This window comes from Oryzias latipes, chromosome 2 (genome assembly GCF_053564925.1).
Source record: "Oryzias latipes strain Hd-rR chromosome 2, Olatipes_Hd-rR_3.1".
Lineage (NCBI taxonomy): Eukaryota > Metazoa > Chordata > Actinopteri > Beloniformes > Adrianichthyidae > Oryzias > Oryzias latipes.
In genome coordinates, this window is record NC_136238.1 from 25035607 (window position 1) to 25042752 (window position 7146).

The window sequence follows — 7146 nt, forward strand, 5'->3', positions numbered from 1 at the left end:
CCTCTGGGGTTAACATGGGACAGCAAGCCTTCAAAGTCGCTCATAGAGACGGAAAGACGGTGGAAGCGTCCGTCTTTCAGACTCATCAGGAGAGAAGATCACTGAACGGAGAGAATCTGAAGGATCCAGACATGGAGACGTGATTCCCCATGATTCCGGAGAACTCTTCATCATCCAGAAACCTGACCTCTCAGCATCATCCGTGTCTTCATGCAGTGGAAATGACAGAAACACAGACACCGCTCCATGTCGCCATCAGGCTGAAAACATTAGCTGGAAGCTCCGCCCACAGGCGGCGTCAAGCTCAGGAACACATTTGTGGACAGACGGCGAGCAGAGAATTATCCACACGGTGAAAGAGAGGCGGTCAGTGTGGACGCAGCTGAACAGAAATGTATTCATGTTCATTCAAAACAAAGAGGACACTTTTGAATAGGAGGCAGAAAGGGCAGGTGTTCAAACCCCCCTAGGGTCCTGTGTGTGCACGTCTGACCAGCATCAACCTGTTATTTCTGTTGGTTCTGATTCAGGAAGGTTTTTATTACCATTTATTTGTCATTAGTGTTCAGAGTTCATATAGTTTTGCATTTTTCAAGAGGTTTTTTGAACTTTTTGAGTTTTTCCAGTCTGGTTCTACTGGTTTTATTGGAGTTTCTACTGTTTTTATTGTTCCTCCACGTGACCCAAAGGTCTCTGCTCGTCCCTGCTGTGCAGCTCTGTCCTTCCCCTCTGTCATGTGTTCATCCGTCCACATGAGGGCGCCGTCTAGGTCATGCCTGGTGAGCTGGAAGCCAAGAAAAGGAGGGAAAAATGGAGAAAATGAAAGACCTGAGGAAAGCTGCAGTTCAGCCTTCAGGAAGAAAAGTTTAGACCAATAATTACAGAAATAAAAGATAAAAAATGTTTTTTATAAATCTGAAAGTCACCAAAGTGTTTAACAAACTTTTTCATAAAGTGAAAAGATCAAATGTTTGTGTGTTGGAAGTCCCAACCTGACATATGAGCAGAATAATAAGGCAGGCAAAGCCGTAACACTGCCCCCTGGTGGACAGAACGTCTCCTTCTAAGAAGAATCCAGAGTTCCTGATCACAAACATCAACTGAAGCCCAAATCAGAGCTGATCAGACTGCATGGAGCCCAAGCTCCAGAAAAGAGGAGAGAAGAAGAAGTCGTCCACATGAAGCTTCACCTTAGAGGAAAAGAGGAGCTGCTGAACTAAAGTAATCGAGTACTGAGGAAGACTTTCAACCTCTGATTGATTCTGTAGAACATTTGGAACTAGAATGTAGAAAGTGCTTCAGTTCCATCAGCTGTCAGTCTGCAGCAGCTTCATCTGCTGCCTCCATCCTCTCTCTGTGAGTCTCTGCAGAGTTTTTCTGCAGCTGCTGGTTTTTCTGCAGCAGCATCATCAGAGCCAGAGAGCCAAAGAAAGTGGAAAGTCTGAGAAGGAAGCAGCTCTGAAGCTCTGCAGCTGACGGTGCAGCTTCAGGACTCATGAGGAGGAGCACATGCACGGCTCTGATGCTGCTGAACGTCTGACTGAGATGATCCACATTCAGAAGAGAGTTTCAGAGTGAAAGACGTGTGGAAGAAGAGAATCCTGAAGGTTTCTGTGCAGACATGAACTCAGTCAGAGAGCGTCTGAATGTTGGAGGATCCAGAAGAAACCAGGAGCTCATGAAGGTGGTTCTGTTGGAGCAGAGAGCAGAACTCTGATCCCAGTTTCAGGAACAATGCAGGCTCATGTTCTGGACTGAAGAGTTCTCCTGAAATGTTCTGTTCAGACTTCTTCAGGATCACATCTGTGTGTGAATGTGGAGGTTTGTCTGAACCAAGCTGCAGCTCACTTTGAAGCTCCTTCAGGCTCACACAGCAACAATGACAAAGACTGAAGCTGCTGTGCTGCCCTCTAGTGGCAAACATGGCATCTGCAACACACATTTCTGCATTTCTCAAGATTTTTGAAGCTCATCAAGAGAATGCCAAAAGTGTGCAAAGCAGTAATCAAAGCAAAAGGTGGCTACTATGAAGAACCTACAATATGACATATTCTCAGTTGTTTCAAACGGAGCCCGTGTCCTGACATTAAGATATTAAAATATATCTTGTTCCCACAGATTAATATCTCGTTCGCACGAAATAGTATTGCGTTCCCACAAGATACTATTGCGTTCCCTCGAAATGATTAACTCGTGCGAATGCAATAATTATTCACGTCATAAGTCATTCACGCGGATATGCTCTCTGTATGCCGGCAAAAGCCACTTTCAGCGGTAACTTCCGTGTCTCTGTGACCCACATTCGTTCAAAAAAGGAACATGAAGAACAAAAATGATCACTTGATTACTGGTTCAATGAATACAAGAAAAATATCAAAAGATTTATGATAACTAGGCTGCTTTGTCATACGATACCTGTCTGTTGTCAGACAGCTGATATTGTAGTTTAGGGTCGAATAGGAATAATAATATTCAGGACTTGTCTTTATTAACTTTAGCAGTCAGTTGCTTTACATTCGAAGGCTATTAGGCTACATGCTAACTGACTAGCCGATCATTAATCCTGTTATTAATTTACGTCATAGATTTACAGCAGATACCTTGACATTTCTGTCTGTGTCTCATTACATTGCATTGAAGACACAGAGGATATTTAGAGAACAGATTTATTTATTTTAAAAAGCACAAAAGCATCCATCGTATTCACGTTCATTCACATTTGGTATGCCCTCCGCCATCTTGCTGCAAAAGCCGCTTCCTGCCGCTACTTCCGTGTCTCTGTGAGCATTCAATAGGGGTAAAAATCAAAGCAAGAATGGTCGATCTGTTATTGTCTCGATGAAAATCTGAAAAATATATTAAGCTGGCTGCTTCGCCTAATGCACTTACCTTTAGCTCGTAGCATAACAACAATAGCAGTATGTCACGTTTCCCAACATGCTTTGCGCCCAATCATTGGTCTTGTTGTTACACCTTGGTTACAGGGACATGGTACTCTTGAATAACTCTTAAATAGTAAATAAATAGTAAATAAATAGTAAAAATTAAATACTCTTAACTCTTGAATAGTTACTGGAATAAAAAGAATGTAAACACTGGAGATAAAGCCTCTGTGTCAAAGCACATGTTTTTTTTGTTTGTTTTTCAGAACTTATGTCAGTAAGCTTTAGACTTTATTTTGGTTAGAAAACTTAAAATCCAACATTATTCTGCATTCCAGAGCAATACAACATTGCTCCCAAGTGCATTTTTACTACACTGCTATATTTATAAAGATTGCAAGTCAGCCATCTTAGATGTTGCAAATAAAAAAGGAGAAAAAATGAACAGGACTATCAGCACTGTAAAACACAATGATCATATCATATCAATAGGCTGAAAGATGGAAAGAAAGATTTGGGCCTTGAAGAAGGTAGGAAAGCGCTATATATAAGTATACGCCATTTACGATTTACCATTACAGTCACTACTGTCCCGACACCACAATAACACACTCAACGCTGATTAAATTATATAAAGAAAAAGGATTTACATTCATGTTTTAACATGTTCAGTACAAATCAGTTTCAAGAAAAACAATGTCAACATCAACACAGACTGAGAATGAAATTCAAGCGTGAATTTGGTGCAAAAAAATAATATATATATATATATATATATATATATATATATATATATACCTTGTTTGGCCCGGTCCCCCAGCACCTGCGTCAGGTGCTGGGGGACCAGAGCACCCTGATGGAAAGTGGGCTACTGGAACAAGACGGAAATGGACTAGATGTGAGAACAAGGCTCTGTTAGAATGCTACTACTCAAGTGATCCCACCCAGAAGGGATACATGCAGAGAATGTGGAATGAATGGATGCTTCGAAACCCACAATCAAAGCTAACTGCCAAACAACTGGTAGCCCAATGCTCGAACATCCACAAGTGGCAACTCCTGTCACAACTTGAGATTGAAGCACTACAATACAATGGCAATACCACGGGAGAGCCAGAACAACAGGTCAGAGGGGAGGCTATACGACACTCCAACCCTAATATTGGGTACACAGCCCCAACAACCACAGATACGCTGAGCGAGGCAGCAACTGACCTGAAAGACAAGATCAGATCTAGAATGAACACTAGGCAACCCCGACACCAGCTACAACGGTTAAGTCTACTGGAAACTGTGAATGAAGCATTGAGGGCAATTCCTACCACAACAATCACAGAAACCAATGAACTGGTTTACACTTCAGCAGCAGTGATCCTTGAGATGCTTGGCTATAAGAGCAACCATGGGAGAAAACAATACTCACCATGGAAGCAACGGTTAGAGGCCAAAATCAAGGCAACTCGGAAAGACGTGAGTAAGCTGACAGAGGCTAAAAAAGGTACAATGAGAAAGCAAGTACCTAAGAGATACAGCCAGATGTCCATACCTGAAGCATTGGAAACTGCCAAACAAAGGCTCCTAGCCTTGAGCAGCCGCCTTAAGAGGTACACAAGAGACAATGAAGCCAGACGAATAAACAGGCTGTTCGCAACTCAACCCGCGAAAGTGTACGCTCAGTGGCAGGGTAAAAAAAACCGAGCAGACCCACCAAGGCTGGAAACTGAACAGTACTGGAAAAGTATATGGGAGAAAGAGACTGCACATAACAGCAATGCCCAGTGGCTGTTCTCTCTGAGAAAAGAACATAGCAACCTCCCTGAACAGAATCCAGTAACCATCACAGTGGCAGACATCCAAGAAAGAGTCTCAGGTATGAAGAACTGGACAGCACCGGGCCCTGACATGATACATGCCTACTGGCTAAAGAAGCTTACCGCACCTCACGAGCGCCTGGCAGCACAAATGAACCAGCTGATAAGAGATAGGACTCACCCTGAATGGCTAACGGAAGGGCGAACAATCCTGATCCAGAAGGATCCCTCAAAGGGTGCAGTCCCATCCAACTACCGGCCAATAACCTACCTCTCCACAACATGGAAGCTCATGTCAGGCATCATTGCAACCAAGATAAATAGGCACATGGATCAATACATGAGCAACACACAGAAGGGCATTGGTAGAGACTCCAGAGGAGCCAAACACCAACTCCTGGATGACAGAACAGTCGCTCAAGACTGTAAATCACGACACACCAACCTGTGCACAGCCTGGATTGATTACAAGAAGGCCTATGACTCAATACGACACACATGGATCATTGAATGCTTGGAGCTGTACAACATCAACAGGAATCTAAGAGCCTTCATAGGGAACTCAATGAAGCTGTGGAAAACCACCCTTGAAGTCAATGGGAAGCCACTTCCACAAGTGTCGATCAAATGTGGGATATACCAAGGTGATGCTCTGTCCTCACAGCTGTTCTGCATAGGTCTGAACCCCCTCAGCCAAATAATAAACAAGACTGGCTACGGATACCGACTCAGAAATGGGGCCAACATCAGTCACTTCCTCTACATGGATGACATCAAGCTATATAGTTAGAGCGAGCGTGACATTGACTCCCTGATCCACACCACCAGGATCTACAGTACTGAAATTGGGATGTCATTCGGGCTCGAGAAATGCAGCCGGATGGTGATAAAGAGAGGCAAGGTAGTCCACACAGGAGGGGTCTCACTCCCAGAAGGAACAATAGCAGACATCGAGGACAGTTACAAGTACCTTGGGATTCCGCAGGCAAATTGCAACCTGGAGCAGGCAACAAGGAATGCTGCAACAGCTAAATACCTCCAACGAGTAAGGCAAGCCCTGAGAAGGCAGCTCAATGGCAAGAATAAGACCCGGGCAATAAACAGCTACGCACTGCCAGTTATCAGATACCCTGCAGGAATAATAAGATGGCCAAAGGAAGAGATACAGACCACAGATTTTAAAACACGAAAGCTCCTCACCATGCATGGAGGGTTCCATCCCAAATCCAGCACCCTGAGACTGTATGCTAGCCGCAAGGAAGGAGGCCGAGGACTAGTGAGTATAGAAGCCACTATCCAGGATGAAACATCCAAGATGGATGACTACATCAAGCTCAAGGCCCCAACTGACAGTGTGCTCAGTGAATGTCTCAGGCAATGGAGAGCAGAGGATACAGTGCTGGAGGACAGATCCTCATGGGAGGACAAACCCCTGCATGGGATGTACCACCGGACCATAACTGAAGTGGCTGATATCAAGAAGTCCCACCAATGGCTAGAAAGGGCTGGTCAACAGGACAGCACTGAAGCGCTCATCCTGGCAGCTCAGGAACAAGCCCTGAGCACCAGAGCGATAGACGCTCAGATCTACCACACTAGACAAGACCCAAGGTGTAGGCCAGGGGTCGGCAACCCAAAATGTTGAAAGAGCCAAATTGGACGAAAAAAACAAAAAACAAACATGTCTGGAGCCGCAAAATATTAAAAGCCCTACTTAAGCCTTATAATGAAGGCAACACATGCGATATGTATCTATATTAGCTATATTAGCCTGTTATCAAAATGACTAAGTTGCTACAATTACATAATGAGCATTATTAACAATTAAATGTTTATTTGCCCTGCGGTGCATTCTGCGGAGAACGATGCGTCACGTGACTGCTCTGTTGTGCAAGTTTAACTTTATTACAATATCAATGAATTATGTTTCATTGCTTTGATAAAATTAAAGAAATGTAATAAAGAAATCAGATTTCAACAACGGTCAACTAAATAAGTTAAAAAAATAATAAAAAGGACAAAATGTAGTTAATTCCTCCTTTGGACTGAATTACTACATCAATGCTCTGTGTCATTGAGGCCACCAGATTGGGGGGGTGCACATGTAATGAAAGCTCAGGGAGATTAAACAGCAGACTTCAAGTCATCTTTATCATTAGGCCTGGTGTTTCATCTTCCTCTTGTTAACAGATCATAGATTTTATTCATTGGATTCAGCTCAGGGAACTTTACTGGTTGATCAAACAGTAACATCATAGTCACTGAAAAAGATTTAGGCAATTTTGGCAATGTGGGAAGGTGCAGAATACAACCAGTCCACCAGTATGACTGAGATAATTTACCCCTCCAATACCAAAGCAGTCGCTGGCAGGAAGCACACAACACACTTTGTAACCCTTGTGCTATCCTATGACCCCACCCTTACTTTGATTGACGTGTTCTCCCTACCATGA

General features: G+C 43.5%; 2 protein-coding genes across 9 annotated transcripts in view; one reads left to right on the forward strand and one right to left on the reverse strand.

Annotated features, from left to right (window-relative positions):
• The window catches only part of LOC144986719 (NLR family CARD domain-containing protein 3-like), a 674722-nt gene that overhangs the window by 499592 nt on the left and 167984 nt on the right, over positions 1-7146 (forward strand). The window lies entirely within an intron of this gene.
• The window catches only part of LOC144986673 (NLR family CARD domain-containing protein 3-like), a 497154-nt gene that overhangs the window by 168988 nt on the left and 321020 nt on the right, over positions 1-7146 (reverse strand). The gene's annotated exons all lie outside the window — the stretch shown is intronic.